This window comes from Musca autumnalis, unplaced genomic scaffold (genome assembly GCF_047663935.1).
Source record: "Musca autumnalis isolate F117 unplaced genomic scaffold, ASM4766393v1 scaffold_2, whole genome shotgun sequence".
NCBI classification, from domain to species: domain Eukaryota; kingdom Metazoa; phylum Arthropoda; class Insecta; order Diptera; family Muscidae; genus Musca; species Musca autumnalis.
In genome coordinates, this window is record NW_027411755.1 from 97,665,010 (window position 1) to 97,684,077 (window position 19,068).

A 19,068-nucleotide genomic window follows, 5' to 3' on the forward strand; every position below is an offset into this window, starting at 1 on the left:
TGAAAATGTTAGCACATTATGCTACTAATGCTAACTAACGAGCAAATAAAGAATTATTTTATCGCAGTTTGCCCATCTAAAATAAATAAACGAATTATTTTTACCGTTTAGACATCGTAAATATTAGTCTTGGTTGATTAAAATCGACTTTGTACATCGAAACTAATTTAATTTTTCCGCCTTGTTTACAAATGTTTACATTTTAAATTATTTTTAGTATAGCAATTCACCGATGCATCTACCTTGTTTCTTGTGCCAGCTTGCACTTTTTGTATTTTCTAGCAACATATTGCAAAAAACAAAGTTGTATACGAGGATTTATGCCAGATTTAAAACAAATCCACTCAATACGAGGATTTATTTTTGTATGGGAAATCTGGTTGATTTTGGCTGGATTTAGCAAATAAAACCTGATAATGTGCTAAATCCGGGTAATGAAGTCATATCTAAATGGGCTATAAGAGTAATTTCACTGAAATTTTGACATGAAAATATAAGAAAATGTAAAATAAAACGGTCTGTTTGTTTCATACGAATATTGCAACAAAGCAAAATTGCAGAACAAATGAAACCGTGTACACTTGTTTATTGAAATTATGCATTTTTTGCAAAAAATGCACAGTTTTATGTCAAAATTTCATTGAAATTACTCTAGTGTGGCCCGGGACCAATGGAACTCGATCTGGGGACGCATAATTTCATAATTTTTTTTCAATGAAATCGCTCTAGTGTGGACCGGACTTACTACACAGTCTTACATAAGTGTACGTACGCCCCATAAACCTCGGGTTTTAGAAAAAGTAATGATATTTATGAAATTGAAAGTACACAGGTTTATTTCGTCTCACTAATGAACAATATTTAATACAACAAAGGTATATTCCATAATATAAGTAACGGTAAATTTTACAAAAACCAAAAAATGATACTTACAAAAGTATACGTACGCCCTAAGGAAATATGAGTATTATCGTACAATTTATGGAATTAGCAGCAAAATTTATACATTTTATTGTTTTGGCGAATGTGTCTGGGTGTCCGAGATATATTTTAAAGAAAAAAATAATTTTTGGGTGTTAAATGCCGTTACATGATACAATGATACAAGGTAACCTCACGCTCACAGCTCACAGAGTTGTATTCGCTTTGCCGTCCCTTCATTATCAAAATTATTTTGACAAACTTTGTATGTATGTATATGTTAAAATATACATATGACAGTTATATTTACAATTTCAGATTTTAAACAAATTTTATTCTTTCAAATTTTTAATTTAAAATTTGAACGGAAAATAAATTGCTATTTGAAATGTTCGAAGACGATGGCACAGCCCATATCGGGGGATTTGCGGGCTGTGGCAGTGGTGGATTCTTTGATGCTGATGAGACCTGTTCCACACAAACGTTCAATATATTTCTTAAGGCTCAAAATGTAAGCACACTCAAAATTAAACCAGAACCTCAACGAATTTTTGGTGCCGTCAGTTCCAAATGAAGAGGAGGCGAAGTCTTCCAATACTCCGGCTACAACTGCTGTAGCTGAGGCTATTAATGATGAAAGCTCACCTGCCCCTGCTACTTAATCGTAAACAATTGTCAACAATTTTGGAAACATCAGAGCATGGAACCACAGGTGCAACAACAAAATCAACGATTAGTTCCCCGGAATTGGATCAGGAATCACATGCACAAGGTGCGACGACCAACGCCTCCACCACCTAAGGAATCCAGATCTTCGTATACAGTAAAACAATTGAAAACCAATAAATCTGAAGTCGCTGGCGGTGGTGGATTGGAATTCTCTATTTTTTAAGCCTCCGCCAGAGAACAAAGAACGCAATCTGGCCAACAAAAAATATCAGCGGCTAAAACTGGTCGCAATATGTGTCCAATAAACTTTTCAATATTAGAAGATAGCATGAATAGAAATAGTAAAAAGCAGAATGTTGGAGATTTTTCACGTTTGGAGGAACGGGAAGACACTGAAGCAGGTTATGTTCCAATGCTGATGGCACCACCGACACCAATTAAGTTTCAAAAAGATAAAACTGAAACAATTTCGAAAATGTTGATGACTCCTCCACATCCCATTAGATTTGAGGAAGATAAAACTGAAACAATAAAATATTGATGCTTGCTCCACCCAAACCAACGAAAACGACAGAAGATAATTGTTGTCCAAATTGTCTATGAAAGAGAACAGCATGGCAGATGCGATGCGGCATACAAAAGCCAGGATAATTTCTTTGAATTTTTGACCCAGTCACCACCCAAGACCTCAAAGGGTTCACTTGGAAACTAGACAAGCCTGTGACAGGTGAACTACGAATGACCGCAGAAAGCAATACACCCAAATCCTAAAAGTGTTTGCGATATCGAAACCCCTGATCAACAAAAGTCTAAATCGAAACCTTTGGCGTCATTCCATGAAACTCAATCATCTTCTGCTTCCGGCGGTAAATTAAGTTTCTTGCCATCTTTAAGTCCTCCCTTAAAAGATGTTTGCGGTATCTTTTATGGAAAACAAAAGATGCTCTGGAAATGAGAAATGTTTGGCACTAATATCAGCATGATTAAGAACTCTACATGTTAGCCAAATCATTGTCCAATATCTTCAAGAAATCTATTACAAATTCAAGAAGATTCCATTCATATAAAGGCCCAGGAAATATCAGCAGAGACCTCAAACGACAGCAAAATCCAGTGGCAAATTTGCCAAATCTAAATTAAGCTTTTAGATAATTCATTTTCGAATAATGTACTGATGGGTACATTACATTATAGCATCGATGTCAGCCAATCGGAATGGGTTGCTATACAGCAAAAATTAGGGATCTGTTCTTAGCTCATTTATGTCTACTTCTCCTTTTATTGTTTTTGTAGTTACAGAAAAGCTTCTAATAAAAAACGCAAAAGACTATATAACAAAGTTATTTGGTTACTTTTTAATAATTAGGATAATAGAAGGATTCAAATCAGTAATATCAGCTTTTTAATTTTTTTCGACTTCTTGGCCTTAACTACAGCCTTGGCAATGGTACGCTTTTCTGCAGCCAAAGCGACCTCGGCATATGGATTTAACTTGATGAGTTGACGAACATTGGACAATGGATTGAGACGACGGCAACGATGGAAGACTTTCTTGCGGAGTCACGGAGTGCCGTACGGATTTCTTCAGATTTAAGAAGGCGAGATAAACCGGTGCTGCTCATCTTGGGTTGAGGAAGGTTGCATCCTTCTTCAGAGTAGAAACAGATTTCCAACTATGCAAATAAAAAGCGAATACAAATATTATTTGTCTTTTCTCACTTTGTATTCAGTTGAACGTGGTAAAAGATTACAGAGCTAAGATTGACTTACCAGGTCGTTTGCTGTTGTTGTTGTAGCAAATATGTATGTTCGTTCGTATATTATTTCAGTTATCATGTTCGGTATGCGGACTCAAAAATTCTGCAGCCTGGACTGCTGGCATCCATAGATAATCAGGAGCATGGTTCAATTATTAGAAGGTTGGGCAGGTTCATGAAATTATAAAAAAACAACTCTGATGCCGGTTTGCTTATAACTTCAAATGAATAATAACAAATGCAACAGGTTTTGTTTATTTGAAATATTTTATATGTCTATGTCTACGTTTGGTATAGGAATTTTGAATTTATTAGCCCAATTTGCCCTTGTAATTTGGGATTTTTGTATTCTACTCAAAATTGTTTATAAAGTCCACGTACCATATAACTGTACCTGCAGATTTTAGCTCTGAAAACTAGACGGTGGAGGATATAAAACGTTCGCCAGGCCCAATGGAAACTGGTGCCACCTTGCGAGCTAACGTTAACATCTGTTAAGTGCAGTGAGCTAACGTGTTTACTGATAAGAACGTTAAAAACTTGAGTTGGACATTGGGCTAATAACCCATCCCACCAAAAGACCGTACTGTGGAAAACAAAGAAACAGAAACAGTAGTTTATCTGATGTAAAAGGGTCTGGTATCCAGCTTCACACCAGTGATTGATACTGAAAACAACTTACTTTAAACTGTTCTTCGATGCTTTCTTGACATTGCTAAAATATTGAAAATGTACCACCTGTTTTCACAATACAAATGATACGATTTTAATAATAAAAAAACTCCTCCATAACCTACAGCCCTATAGCAACCCTTTTGAAAATTGTCAAGATTTTAGATATTCGATGAGAGCGTTTTGTTTAGGCATTACTAACTTCTTGCATATGTATTTATGACATTTAAATAATGAAATTTATAGTCCTAATTAATTGAAGATACATATTCATTTATATTTACTTGTATTTCATTTGTATATATTCCACAAAAATTAAACTTAATATTTTTAATACCTTATTAACCAAACAAATGTAAGTGTACCCTACCAACACTTTCTTTCTAAAGGTACATTATGATGTACTCTACGTGGTTTTTTAATGTACGCGCTGAGGTACGCAACCATTTCGGTTGGGTACGCGGTTGTTACATTACGATGGAGGTTGCGTACCAAACATGTGTGTTTGACGAACTTTTCGAATCTCGTTGGGTACACGTACATAAACACTAAAATGAATTTTTAATGTTTGTGTACGTGTACATAAACTTTATAATTTTTTTAGTGTTTGTGTAACATGTACGGTACCTTATGATAAGGTAATGTTTGTTTCCGAACACTGCTTGTATTGCAAAAACTACCAAATATACGGGTTTTTTTGAGAATTTCCAAAGTTACGTTCCTTAATGAGTTGCCTATCCCCTTTGGACATTCATTGGAGCATTAATGAGCTTAGTTAAACCAAAATTTAAGGCTCGGCATGTTATACTCTAATGGTACTGGTTCCCCAATTTTTATTAAATCTTGATGTTTCGTTGGAGGACTTTTTTCGAGTTTTTTCTTAAACTGGGCCCAAAAAATGTATAAGGGTTGATATCAGGAGTTTGGCCCGAGGTATTTATCAGTTTAGTTTTTTATATTACAGCTCTGTTCCTTTACGTGCAAGAATCTTCAAGTTTTACCACTTTTTACTCGAAAAGCGTTCCTTTACTTCAGACACAATACAATTCATATGGGAGCAGTTTACAACTTTTACTACTTTTGCTGGTTTTACCATTTTCAAAAGTAAAGGAACAGAAAAAATTGCTTCCCCATACAAATTTCTTAAAAATACGGGAACGGAAAAATGACGGAAATTGCATAAATGTCAAAATCAACGTATCAGCTATCATATAAGATGCAAATGATATACTAGCCCAAAATTGTATGACAGAAAACAGGAGAAGACGGTGTTATTCGGCGCTATTTTAGTTTATAGAGAAGTGGAAATCTTGCAAGATTTCGGAGTACGGGAACGCATTTTTAACACTAAACGGGAAAACTACTGCAAGTACTAATATTATGCAGGTTCTGAGCACAACTTTTAGCTATCAAAATTTATTATTATGATGTCTCAACGATAAAATCATTTTTTTATTTTTTCATTTGTTAGTACTATACACAATTAATACAATATATAGATAATTTTATGATAATTTTCCAAATAAAGTTGTAAAGTTCTATATTTTTATATTGTTCATGATTAATTCAATTTTCAACAACTTGTGAGAATTCATGTTCGATCAGCTGCGCATATGAATAATGGCCTGTTCCCGAACTTTATGAAGTGGTAAAAGTTGTAAAAGTCGTAAACGATTTTCATATAAATTTTGTGTACGGGAACGCAAAATGTGTAAAAGTGGTAAAAATTGTAAAAACTTTTTAGTTCTGGAACAGAGCTTAAATAAATATATAATGAAAAATATATAACAAAATTTGAACTGAAGAAAACTCATTTGGAACAAATTGAATACTCTACCAGCTGACGGAAAAAATCTGAAAATTTTTTTAAATTGTAATGGCCCCGGCACGTACGGTCCGTTGTGCGTCGCGTCACGCGTTAAAAACAACAACCACATGAAAAAAGTGTAAGTGATGCCAAGTTTGAAGTTTTCATGTGGTTGTTGTAACGCGACGCTCAACGAACCGTATGTGCAGGGGCCTTAAGTTTTTTCTATGTAGCAGGCCTTCGGCCGGGGATTTAGGACTTTCTCCTTAGTCCATATTTATATTAGGCAATTTTCCTTGCGACAATTGTCAGTTTGTCGATGAGAGAGGGTGTTGAGAGACAAAGGGTTACCATATACCTCACCTCTCTCTCCATCAAACTGACAATTGCCGCAAGTAAACTCGCCCAATGTAAATTGGGACTTAGGCAGGAGCTGGTAGAGTATTTATGGCCCCGGCACATACGGTCCGTGGTGCGTCGCGTCGCGCTTTTATAACAACAACCACATGAAAAAAGTGTAAGTGATGCCAAGTTTGTTCTTGAAGTTCCCATATGGTTGTTGTAACGCGACACTCAACGGATCGTATGTGCCGGGGCCTTTAGAGTATTCTATTTATTCCCCTCATTTTACGATTTTCGACCACATTTATTTGGCAACACTGGTCAAAAAGATCAACCCATGGCACAATTATGGCCCCGGCACATACGGTCCGTTGTGCGTCGCATCACGCGTTGTTAACAACAACCACATGAAAAAAGTGTAAGTGATGCCAAGTTTGTTCTTGAAGTTTTCATGTGGTTGTTGTAACGCGACGCTCAACGGACCGTATGTGCCGCGGCCTTTACCCAGGTAGTGGCATCGTAAAATTTTGAATATGTTATGTCAAAACTTTCTTTATGTTGTTGGGGAAATTACAACAAAAATATTTTTTTATAAAAGGATTTGACTTTTCATATTCGATCAGCTGGTGTGATACCACTACCTGGTAGTTCTGCCATGGATCAACCCAAACAACCCTGTCTTAAATTTTTATTTTTCTTTCCTTTTTAGGTATTTGAGTATGCAAAAGCCGCAATATTAGTGTCATATTATAGATTTTGAGATCCTAGAAAGCTTTTTAGTTGACCTTGTGCATAACACACCTTCCTGGGTGTCGATCAATTCACATTTTTCCTGGGATATCTCAGGAAGTTAATAGATTCCTCGGAATTCTTGGCTCAAATTACATACAGAAGACCTTGAATTGTGTTTTAATATGGTCTTATATAATCCTTGGACACCAATTGATTCAGAATATAAATTGTGTTATTTGCGTGATTTATATTTTGTGGTCATATGAAATTGTATGCTAGTGTGAACGCGAAAACTAAAAGTGGTATGGACTTTGACAAACATAAAGGATGTCGAATGGTTAAAAGAAGTGACAGCTCATATGACAGTGATAAATAGTGTAAACACCTTTTGAGTTCTTCAAGACTGATGAAAATCAAAATAGTTTTGATTTCAAAATGAACCTGGGTGAATTGTGTTTATTTTCAAATTGTCAATATACAATTTTCAAAAACAAATAATAATGTTTGTGAAGGAACAAAGAAAAATTTAAAATTAATTAATTTTTTGAGGAAAATTTCAAGATTTCGAGAATTGACTCAATTTATATGATATCAGTTTACCACTTTTACCATTTTCTGCCACTGTTACCATTTTTAAAAGTAAAGGAACAGACCAAATATTTAAACTCAGGTATTCTTTGTCATTTATACAAATTATTTGGCCTTTAATGCTTAGTTTACATTCGGCGTCGTTTCGTGATTCCGAAGGCGTTTCGTGATTTCGCGCGGAATCAAGCTAAATTTATCTTGATTTCGCATACAAAAATGAAATCATCTCATTTCGTGATTTCAGCGAAATCAACATCGAAATCACAGTACATATGATATATAACCCTGTTTTTGCCTAAAAAAGTACCAAAAGTTGCAACACGTATCACAATAAACAAGGCAGATAGTCAATTGCTGCAACAAAAAAATTTAGTATCAAAATTTGTAAACAATGTGAAAAAAATATTAAATTACTTTGTTAAAAAGCGTTCCTTTACTTCAGACAACATACAATTAATATGGGAGCAGTTTACAACTTTTACTACTTTTGCCGGTTTTACCATTTTCAAAAGTAAAGGAACAGAAAAAATTGCTTCCCCATACAAATTTCTTAAAAAATACGGGAACGGAAAAATGACGGAAATTGCATAAATGCCAAAATCAACGTATCAGCTATCATATAAGATGCAAATGATATACTAGCCCAAAATTGCATGACAGAAAACAGGAGAAGACGGTGTTATTCAGCGCTATTTTTGTTTATAGAGAAGTGCAAATCTTGCAAGATTTCGGAGTACGGGAACGCATTTTTAACACTAAACGGGAAACTACTGCAAATACTAATATTATGCAGGTTCTGAGCACAACTTTTAGCTATCAAAATTTATTATTATGATGTCTCAGCGATAAAATCATTTTTTTATTTTTTCATTTGTTAGTACTATACACAATTAATACAATATATAGATAATTTTATGACAATTTTCCAAATAAAGTTGTAAAGTTCTATATTTTTATATTGTTCATGATTAATTCAATTTACAACAACTTGTGAGAATTCATGTTCGATCAGCTGCGCACATGGTAGAACAAATACAAGGTAAAGTTAATACTACAACAAATACAACTCGAACAACAACCACAAAGGAATTTGTTTTTGTTTGGAACGTTAGTGTCAAATATAAATGTAAACAAAATAAGGAAATGTCTATAAATTATTGGAATTTAAAAAACTAATAATTTTTCACATTTGATTGAATATTTTGAAAAACATGAATGAAAACTGGTTAGATTTTCAGTTTGAATGTTTCCGTATCATTCCACTAAATACACAACATCACGCAGGAAGTACAATTCTTGCCAAAATGATTGGGGTCGCTCGTAATTCATTGAAAAAAGAGAAGCTGTTTCAATCTTTTGTTTTTGAAAACAAAAAGCACATGTTTATTAGGGCTTTATTATTTTCAAGTTTAATAAAATACCACACATATTAACAAATATTGTACCGCCTCTATAAGGTGTGTTAGTGTGCGACATGTCGTTCGGACCTGGAGGAGGTTACATGTCATTGATATGAAGGAGTCTTTATGGGAAATTGTTTTTATTTCAGATGAATAATTCTTTTCTTCAAAAAATATATATCCCTATTATACATAGAACATAGAAATAAATATATAAAATGTCGTATGGAATTTGACACTAACACTACAGCCCAGTTCAGTCAGCTGGGTATTGCTGCTACCTTTTCTTGTTCTACCATGAGCTGCGCATATGAATAATGGCCTGTTCCCGTACTTTATGAAGTGGTAAAAGTTGTAAAAGTCGTAAACGATTTTCATATAAATTTTGCGTACGGGAACGCAAAATGTGTAAAAGTGGTAAAAATTGTAAAAACTTTTTAGTTCTGGAACAGAGCTTAAATAAATATATAATGAAAAATATATAACAAAATTTGAACTGAAGAAACCTCATTTGGAACAAATTGAATACTCTACCAGCTGACGGATTTAGGACTTTCTCCTTAGTCCATATTTACATTAGGCAATTTTCCTTGCGACAATTGTCAGTTTGTCGATGAGAGAGGGTGTTGAGAGACAAAGGGTTACCATATACCTCACCTTGTTGCGAGGCCCTCGAAGCCCAAGTCCGTGCCTGGACCCCAAAAAAAAATTTTGCGTGGAGGGTTTTTTAGGGGAGACCATTTTTGCCTTCGTGGCGGTCTCAAAACCACGGTCAAATTAAAATATCCCTAGCTTCCAATGTGCCGCTAAAGATGGGGAAGCTAGGGAGAGCTAAATGGTAGTAAGGGGGTTAGTATCTTTGTTTTTTTAGGCACTTGCTGCGGGTAACATTCACTGTTAGCCATGCCTTGTTAGTGAGGTTAGTTGTTGTTGGCGGGGAGGCAAGTTTTTTGTTGTTGTTTTTTTTTTGTTGCCTCTTATTTTGTTGTGTGGCAAATTATTTCGGGGCCACATATTCGGTGTGGCAAATGTCTAATTGGATGTTGTGCCAATCGTTGGGGTGTCGATGAATGGTTGTGTGTTTTAATTAATACACCCTTTTCTTGCCTGGGTATGCTGGCCAGGACTTAAATTGCAAGAAAACCACATGTGAAGAAGGGCATGAGGCAGCCCCAAATTCTATCAGTGAACACACATTCCATTTCTATAAAATATGCGTCCACTGACGTTTTGGGGCAATCTCATGCACTCCTTTACATGAGGAACACCTGAAATGAAAGAGAAAAATAGATTAATGAAAATGAATTTATTTATTTTTCTGTAAATAAGGAAAATAAAATTAGAACGACACCAAAATGTATACCACCTCACGAATTAAAAGCCAAAACAATGACAGTTGTCAGATGGCTATGAAAGTCATTCACTATGAAGGATAACCCAAATGGAACTAATTTACATTAGAGGAACTAAGCAAGGTAGGGATACGGTGTTACCGACCTAGAGTTGTGTGCTCTTAGATAGCAGTTGGGAGAAAATTCTGGCTCTTATTTTTTCTAATGAACTTAATTATGAAAATTTAACTAGAAAGGGACCATGGATGTTAATTTAGAGTAGGATAAATGGTGTCTTATTACCAAAATGTCGATTAGTGGAAAGTTGCATTTGCGCACTAAAAAGGCTATAAAAGAGAGTAGCGAATTAAGAGAGGTTAATAGTTAGAAAATTGGTGCTGAACGGGATATAACCTTTTTATTGAAAACCTGTGAAATTTTAGTGCAATTTTGTTACAATCAAAGAGATTAAACTCTAAATGAAATAATATACAGAATAAAAGGTGATAATTAGTCTGAGAATAAATAAAAATGATTACAAATTTATGTAAAATTATTCTGATTAAATTAGGTTTGCGGTGGAGTGTTGTGTTTGTTTTTGTGCTGTTAAACCAGTGGATGAATATTTAACAAGTGTTAGGCGAAAGCCATAGAGGCAAGCCACATTTACACGCACTGGTTGACCGACCGACGGACAGCATCATCTTGTGGAGTATAGTAAAGTCAACTTAACACAGACAGCACCCCGGTATTGCCATAAGGTAGGAAAGATTATTTCCCAAACAAAAATTATCTAGAGCCATTATCTCTGCCCAACCGCCATCTACGGGGCAGTGGCTATACCAGTAGTCCGCCTGATCTTGGTTCAGCACCACAAAAAATTAACTATTATAATAATCTAAGACACGGAATAAGATCCACATAGACATCAACAAACTGTAATAATTTTACCGTGTCCATTCTACCGAAATATGCACCTAGTGCCACATTGATTTTCCAAGTTAGAAGATTTGAGCATTCTAACCCTAACCAAAAAAACTGTAAAACGTAATTGTTGATGGCCATAAAAAGATGTTTGGAAATGAAGTCTAAGTGATGTGAAGACCGAAAATCGGTGAATAAAAGCGACGTTACCATTCTTGAACCAGTTTTATTACTAAATTTATATTGACTTAATATTTTACTTTTCCATCTTATTTATTACTATTCTTAATTATCTGTATTGACTTATTTTATTATTAATATCTATTTTAAGTATCTGTTTAGTACATGTTAAAAACTACTTTTTTCAGCACTCTCAAAGCGTAAAGTTTGAATATAGTTTTTTTTTTGTTCCCCATCAATTTCCTTCGTAAAAAGAGCTCTTTTGTTGAAGACTTTAGGGTGGGTGTGATTTCGTTAATGGTATATGTTTAAAAAAACCACTTTCACTGTGGGTTCAAATATCGCTTTGCGAATGTGAATTTTGTTTTTGTATGTCCAAGTTCATTGTGTTGGATATAAAAGAAACCCATTGAGGGATTTATGTGTTTTGTTGGTCAAAAGACCTTTCGTTTTTAATTAATTTGGCAAAAAGCCGTTGAAATTTAAATTTCATTTTTTCTAACCGGAAAACTATTGATAAATTAAAACAATTATTTAAACTTTTACTTAATAATTTTGATATTTATTTTCTTTATTTTTTTGTAATAGTTTTTATTAAAAATCATAAAAAGACCTTTAGTAGTGATAAGAATAATTCTGTTAGTATTAGTAATTTATATTAATAAAAATTATGTGAATGTTTGTTAAGACCATAATGATGATGTGTTGAGATAGTTAAAGGAGGACTAAAGGACGAGGTAAGTGATGGATGTGGGCGGTTTGTGGGGTCAGTAGGCGGAAGAAGAGGAGGTACTGATCATGGTTGGGCGGGCATCATATAGGTCATCAGGTGGGGGTTTATTATAGGGGTGATACATCTTAGTGTTAGTGTAGTAATGTCAGTATAGTGTTCATGATTTGATTGCTACATGTCAGGGGTAGGGGTGAAGGGTTGGGACCACACCCAGAGAGGCGACAAGGCTAGCCAGGGCCCCATAAGAAAATGATCCCCCTACAACAGCGCATGTAACAGTATGGCGCCCAAAAATAATGTAATCCGGATGTAAATCCGGATAATTTGATAAAGTGTATGACAGCAAAACACTTGGCAATAGCCAATTAGAGTTTTGGAAATAGCCCAACATTTCCCACTCCAGCTGTAGTAACCCAAAGTGCGTTCGTTTCATAGCCATTCTGGACATAAGCCAGAATGTTGTATGTGGCGACACATTGTGGAATACTATGACAAAAGTTGGGAAATGACATATGCAAAACAGGGAATGATTTGGCCTACAGTAGATGAGGGCACTAAAGTAGTTGCAAATCACTCTCTGGAAGATTTGTTTGAATGTTAGTATCGATTTTATTTGTTTCGTGAGCCTGTTCGAATGTAAGATATCCGTCCTAGTGGATTGCTAGGATCTGTTGTATCTGTCCAGTTTGAATAGTAAGATGTGTTCGTGTAGACGATACATCATGTCACAACGCAAATTTGGGATTTTTGTTAGTAATTTGTTAAATTTGTTTTATGTATCACCTCCTAGAATATACCTTTGTGAAAGACCAATAATGACCGCACACATCACATCTCGTCCGGAAGTCCTCGTATATTAAGAAAAAGTTGACTGTAAGAAATACCGATTATATTAGATATTATAGTAAATTATACCACTCAGGATTTGAATTCGTAACTGTCGTGTAGGGGATGAATATTACAACTCGTTCCAAAGCAAGAGAAAATAATAGAAAGAGGTACAGGCCTGAAATTTTTGATTTAAATAGATCGTTAGTGATTGATAGTAAGAAAAAGAGAGATAATACCAACCTTGAAATGGCAGAACCCGAACAAAATAATCAGGGTACAATTAGAGACCTGTCTCAGACCATCAATGTGGGCTCCCCGATTACTAATTCCTTAGGACCAGTTTATCTGCAGGGTGCAGTGGGAGGGGATCCCCAGGGAAATGAAAACACTCCTCAGGTAAATCTGTTAGGCCAGCGAGTCCTGGAAAGTAAAATCCAAACCCTGAAAATAGAAATGGACGAAATTAAAAAAATGTTATTAAATTTGACCAAAACAATGCAAGAAGGGAATATGGTAGGTCAAAATCATAACCAGGCACCCGAAAGGCGAGTTGATTCTACAAATAGTGCCGCAAATGTAGCTTCCGCTAGCGGGGGTGTAGCACACCAACCAAACCCACCACCAAAACAGTTGGCAATACAGGCTCAGGTCCCAAGCGGCAACACTTCTACCAATGAGATAATGGGAAATAGTAACGATAGGGGAAACGTAGCTCTACAGGGTAACAACACTTCTAACCAGTTGGTAAGACAGTTACCGGCCCAGAGTAGCAGTTTAGTACCATTTGACCCAAGGTATGGAATCAGAATGAACAAGTTAGGTCTTCGTTTTGATGGGAGCTCGTCAGGACTCTCTGTTGAGGAATTCGTATATCGACTGGAGTATTTTCAAAGGCAATACTGCATTCCGTGGGCTGAAATAATAAGAGATTTTCCTCTCATGCTCACAGGAAGGGCAGAGTCATGGTATTGGCTGTTTGAAAAGACTCACAAATTCCATGATTGGGAAGACTTGAAGCATAGCTTATTGAGCCAATATCAGTCTTCCAAGACTAACGTGGAATTAATAGCCGAGTTAGCCCAAAGGAGACAACAGCCAAATGAGTCCATAGATACATACTTCCATGCCATGGGTCAATTGAGGGCAAAATTGGTTCAACCACTAAGTGAGTTTGATATGATTAAAATAATGAAGAAGAACATAAGGGAAAATGTTAGCCGCATAGTATACCCCATTCAAGTCTCTTCAGTGGAGCAACTTCGCATAGAATGCAATGAAGCTGAAAAGAACTTCCTCAGGAGGGAAAGTAGGCCTTATGCTCCACCACCATCTCGTCCACAAAGACAGGTCAATGAGGTTGAATATGATGGGAAGTATTATCCGGAAGATTTTAACCAGGATAGAGAGGGGGTGGGGGAAGTAGATGCCCTACAAACCATGAGGCAACGGAACCCAAATATAGGGTGTTGGAACTGCCAGAAATCAGGTCATACCTTCCGCGAATGTGAAGCCACAACTAGGGCATTATTTTGTTATAGATGCGGAAAACCGGGGACCAAGACACCTCAGTGTGACGGTTGCCAACAGGGAAACCGGAACAGGGGCGTGGACACTACGGGGGGGCCACGTCCAACTGTAAACCCCTAAGAGTTTTAAGAAATTTCCAAAATCAGTCAATAACACATAAGTCAATATTAGACCAGATATCAAAAGCCAATGATGTGGCCTTTGAACCTGAGATGAGGCATTATATACCGCTAGAAATCAGAAAGAAAAATTATGAGGAAGTTCGAGCAAGAATTATGGGTAATAGCAATGTCCAAAAGGGAAACGATTCCAAAATTATAAAAATTCGCCAAAAATTCAAAAATAAACGGAAAGAGATAAATTTGGTTATAGCTTCTGCCAAGAAGTTTGGTGGTAATATTGACCCAAGATTATTTGCCGAGGTAGAAGTCCAGGGGGCCAAAATTAAGGGTCTGTTAGATACCGGGGCTTCGGTCAGTATCCTGGGAAGAGGGTGCAGAGAATTTTTGGAACCCCTAGATGTCGGCATTAGCCCGATATTTTCAAACGTAAAGACTGCCTCTGGTCAGCAACACAGGATACTGGGAAAAGTGAAACTAGAAATAAAATATAACGAGATAATTAGAGAACTAGAATTATATCTATGTCCCGACCTGGAACAGGAATTATACTTGGGCATAGATTTTTGGAAATTGTTTAACTTAGTACCCGAGGTTCTTGAGGCGAATGAACTAGATATTGAAAAAATGCAAAAAGACATTCTGGATGATGAAGCCTACAAGCTAAATCCCCATAATTTATCTCCCCAACAACAACAACAACTAAATGAGGTCATAAGCTGCTTTGACACCTTTGAAGAGAAGGGTTTAGGGAAAACCACTTTAGAGAAGCATTCAATAAAGTTAATAGATGGAGCAGAGCCTGTTAAGGATCGTCACTATCCGTTATCTCCGGCTGTCCAAGCTATAGTGTACGAGGAAATCGACAACATGCTCCGGCTCAACGTGATAGAAGAGAGCGAGAGCCCGTGGAGCAACCGTACCACTGTAGTTCGGAAGCCGGGGAAAAACAGGTTCTGTCTCGACGCTCGAAAACTAAATAAACTAACAGTGAAAGATGCATACCCACTTCAAAATATTGATGGGATTTTGAGCAGGATAGATGAAACGTACTTCATAAGCAGTGTCGACTTAAAATATGCCTTCTGGCAAATCGAACTTGACGAGGAAAGCAAGGCCTGTACTGCGTTTACAGTCCCCGGGAGGCCATTATACCAATTTAGGGTAATGCCTTTCGGGCTCTGTAACGCAGCGCAGCGCCTTTGCCGACTTATGGATAAAGTTATTCCTCAGCGCTTAAAAGAACACGTTTTCATCTATCTTGACGACCTCTTAGTTATATCTAGTGATTTTGAAGAGCATCTTCGACTCTTAACTGAAGTTGCGATGTGCCTGAAAAAAGCAAATTTAACCATAGGAATGAAGAAATCACAATTTTGTTTTCAGGAATTGAAGTACCTAGGGTTCATTATTGGTCAAGGACAACTGAAGACAGATCCCGATAAAATTAAGGCGATTAGGAGTATAAAAGTACCCCGGAACCCACGCGAAGTTAGGAGTTTCCTTGGAACCGCGGGCTGGTACCGCAGGTTCATAAAGGGCTTTGCTACAATATCTGCCCCGTTGACTGATAGTCTCAAGAAGTCGAAAAAGTTTGAAATTAGTGAGGCAGGGATTAAGGCATTTGAAAATCTGAAAAAGGCCCTTACCTCAGCTCCCGTACTACGCCATCCCGACTTCACCAAACACTTCTACATACAATGTGACGCTTCCGAGTATGGCATAGGGGCCGTTTTATACCAATTGAATGACAATAAGGAGGAACACCCTATAGCCTTCTACTCACAGAAGCTAAACTCGTGTCAAAGAAACTATAGCGTGACCGAGAAGGAGTGTTTGGCAGCGGTGATGGCTATTCGGAAATTCAGGCCTTATGTAGAAATGATGCCTTTCACCGTGATAACCGACCACTCATCCTTAAAGTGGCTAATGTCCTTAAAGGATCTGAGTGGTCGATTAGCACGGTGGTCACTCCAATTACAGACATACAATTTTGAGATCCAACATAGAAAGGGATCGGAAAATGTTGTGGCCGATATGTTGTCTCGAGCTCCTGTTGATAAGGAGGTCGATGAATTAAATATGGAAGAATTTCTAGACTTCGAAACGACTGAATTTGAAAGCGAGGAGTATCTCGACCTGATCAAAACCATTAATGAAAATAGCCAACGGTTGCCAGATCTGAAAGTAGACAATGGTATGGTCTACAAGAAAAGTCTTCCAGATCAATTAATAGGGGATGAATTTCAGTGGAAACTTTGGCTACCAACCGGGATTACTCATGAAATAATTTTGAAGGCACATACCTCTCTTACGGCATGCCATGGGGGGATAACCAAGACCCTGGAAAAGATCAAAAGATTCTTCTATTGGCCGAAAATGGCAAGTCAGGTCAGACAATTTATAAAAAATTGCCAAAAATGCCAAGAATCGAAGGCCAGCAACCAACATCTAATGCCCGATATAGGAAAAGAAGTGGTCACCGACAGACCCTTTCAAAAATTATACATCGATTTTCTGGGAAAGTATCCCAGATCTAAAAAAGGGAATGCTTATATTTTTATTATTGTCGACCACTTCTCGAAGTTTACTTTTTTAAAGGCAATGAAAGAAGCCACGGCAGCAAACGTTGTGCAATTTTTGGTAGAGGAAATATTTTATAAATTTGGGGTCCCCGAAGTGATCCATAGTGACAACGGGGCCCAATTTGTCTCTAAGGCTTTTCAAACAATGATCGACTCGTATAAAATTAAACATTTAAAGACTGCATACTATTCCCCTCAGTCCAACGCTTCTGAGCGGGTTAACCAGTCTGTGATCACTGCTATAAGGACTTATCTAGAAGAAGATCACAGAGACTGGGACCTGTATCTGAATGAAATCGAATGTGCATTGCGGAACTCGATACATTCGGCTACAGGAGTAACGCCATTCTTCGCAATATATGGGTTCCACATGTTTTCCAGTGGTCACGATTATAACCTGGCCCGGAAATTGATGTCAATGACAGACCACGAATTGACAGATTTACAGAGACACGAGAAACTTAGGATTATTCGAGAAAAGGTAAAAGAAAATCTCCATAAAGCCTATGAGAGAAGCTCCGAACGGTATAACCGGAGGGCCCGTGTCGTAAAATTTAGACCAGGCCAGGAGGTATATAGGCGGAATATTGTCCAATCCGATTTTGAAAGGAATGTCAATGCAAAATTTTGCAAGAAATTCCTGAAATGTCGGATTGTGAAACCGGTAGGAGGCAATATGTACGAGCTGGAGAATCTTCAAGGACAGCCTATTGGCATTTATCACGTAAAGGATATTAAATCCTAATGTGCAATATTGGAATGAACCTGTGATACTATTAGAACTAAGCAAGTGTGTTTGTGTTGTCCTAGTAGTTTTAGGTTCAATTTAATAGTGCAATATAGTGATTTAATAATACCTGTGATAAACCAGTACCTGAGATTATAATGTTCGTCAATGTCCCTCTTTTACACCTAGCCTAATTATACACCTCTCCTATTTATACACCTAGCCTATTTATACACCTCTCCCATTTATACACCTCTCCTATTTATACACCTCTCCTAATTATACACCCTTCCCCTAATTATACACCTATCGTATTTATACACATAGCCTAATTATACCCCTATCCTGATTATACACTCCTAATTTAAGTATACACCCCTTAGGTAAAACTTACCCAACTCATGGTCCGATATAAACCCCAACATGTTTCGTTAGATGGTCCATATGAAAGTCCGAAAAGTGTTATCCTGTGGTTCAGCCCTGGAAAGAAACAAACCCGTCACCAAGTATCGGAACTGTTAAGACAAAATCGTGATAATACTTCCCTAATAAGTTTGCCCGGCTTATCTCAGGGCGTGAGAGTTCCCCACGTTGGGCTTGATCCGCATTATTCTGCAAAAATCTGCAAGCCCATCGCACACCATCACTGTCGGCATACTTTGCCAGTGATGGAGTTTTGTTGCGAGGCCCTCGAAGCCCAAGTCCGTGCCTGGACCCCAAAAAAAAATTTTGCGTGGAGGGTTTTTTAGGGGAGACCATTTTTGCCTTCGTGGCGGTCTCAAAACCACGGTCAAATTAAAATATCCCTAGCTTCCAATGTGCCGCTAAAGATGGGGAAGCTAGGGAGAGCTAAATGGTAGTAAGGGGGTTAGTATCTTTGTTTTTTTAGGCACTTGCTGCGGGTAACATTCACTGTTAGCCATGCCTTGTTAGTGAGGTTAGTTGTTGTTGGCGGGGAGGCAAGTTTTTTGTTGTTGTTTTTTTTTTTGTTGCCTCTTATTTTGTTGTGTGGCAAATTATTTCGGGGCCACATATTCGGTGTGGCAAATGTCTAATTGGATGTTGTGCCAATCGTTGGGGTGTCGATGAATGGTTGTGTGTTTTAATTAATACACCCTTTTCTTGCCTGGGTATGCTGGCCAGGACTTAAATTGCAAGAAAACCACATGTGAAGAAGGGCATGAGGCAGCCCCAAATTCTATCAGTGAACACACATTCCATTT

General features: G+C 37.1%; 1 pseudogene; it reads right to left on the bottom strand.

The window, feature by feature from the left end:
• Window positions 1-2,841: 2,841 nt before the first annotated feature.
• On the bottom strand, window positions 2,842-4,151 carry LOC141394334 (large ribosomal subunit protein uL4-like; annotated as a pseudogene).
• Between the last annotated feature and the right edge of the window lie 14,917 nt (window positions 4,152-19,068).